Source organism: Octodon degus, unplaced genomic scaffold (assembly GCF_000260255.1).
Source record: "Octodon degus isolate 3935 unplaced genomic scaffold, OctDeg1.0 scaffold00143, whole genome shotgun sequence".
NCBI lineage: Eukaryota > Metazoa > Chordata > Mammalia > Rodentia > Octodontidae > Octodon > Octodon degus.
Window position 1 is genome coordinate 2,798,258 of NW_004524719.1, and position 1,080 is coordinate 2,799,337.

The 1,080-nt window shown below is 44.6% G+C and overlaps 1 pseudogene across 1 annotated transcript in view; it reads right to left on the minus strand.

Moving 5' to 3' along the window:
- Positions 1–353, minus strand: part of LOC101565164 — a 3,224-nt pseudogene extending 2,871 nt beyond the window's left edge. The window contains exon 1 of the transcript XR_192770.2: positions 4–353. The product of XR_192770.2 is annotated as a deoxyuridine 5'-triphosphate nucleotidohydrolase, mitochondrial pseudogene (transcript). The remainder of the gene's footprint in view (positions 1–3) is intronic.
- Positions 354–1,080: the final 727 nt, after the last annotated feature.

Sequence of the window (1,080 nt, forward strand, 5' to 3'; positions counted from 1 at the left end):
AACGTTTCCTCTGTAATCTTCATCGATGACCCCAGCTCCGACATCTATGAAGTGTTTGGCAGCCAAGCCCGAGCGTGGAGCCACTCTGCCATAGCTCCCAGAGGGAAGGGCGATCTGGATGTCCGTCTTCACAAGAGCTTTCTCCATGGGTGGTGTCGTGCAATCATAGGCGCTGTAGAGGTCGTAGCCGGCGGCGCGCGCGGAGCCCCGCGTCGGGGCCGTGGCGTGCTCCGACAGCCGCACACAGCGCAGGGGGGCGGGCCCGCTTGCTGGGGGACACGGCGGCGGTGATGTCTTCGGAGCAGGGCATTGCAGGGAGAGGCGGACAGCAGACGGAGCAGGGGGCACAAGGAGAGTGCCTTTCTTTACTTTCTTTTTGCTTTAATGGAGTGTGTTGCATCTCTATAATTTTGTTCAGATAACTGCAAAGCGTGGAAAACATGTTTCTCTATTGACACATAATATACTGCTTTTATTGGTCATCTAACATAAATATAAATAAACATGAATGCACATTTAATATAAATATTATATATATAATTTCAATTTTTGGAAACTTGTGTTGTCAGTTTTGGGAAAACTCATCTTGATTTACCATGCTCAGTTGGCATTGTACAGAAATTAGCAGCCCTATAGGTCTGGAAACTTTATTTATTTATTCACTTATTAATTTATTTATTTTGTACACAGTCTCCCTATGCAGCTCTGATTCATAGTGATCGTCCTGTCTCAGCCTCCCCAACATGGGGATGACAGGCATATGCCACCACGCCTGGGTTCAGTAGCCGGCTCAGCATGGGGCTGGCAGGCATGCAGTACTGGGGATCAAACCTGGGTCCTCACACTTGTCAGGCAGGAGCTTAGACTGCTGAGCTAATTCTGGTTCAGGCCAGAAACTGTAAACTTATTTTTTTTTTTCCATTTATACAGGGGTAATGCTCTGTATTAAATATGTAAAGGCTTATCTGTGTGAATTTGATTACACAAACTAATAAAAGTATTGAAAAAATGAAAAAAATAAATAAAATATTTTCAAGATTTTTAAGAGAACAAATGACTCAGGAAAAATTCCATACTAGT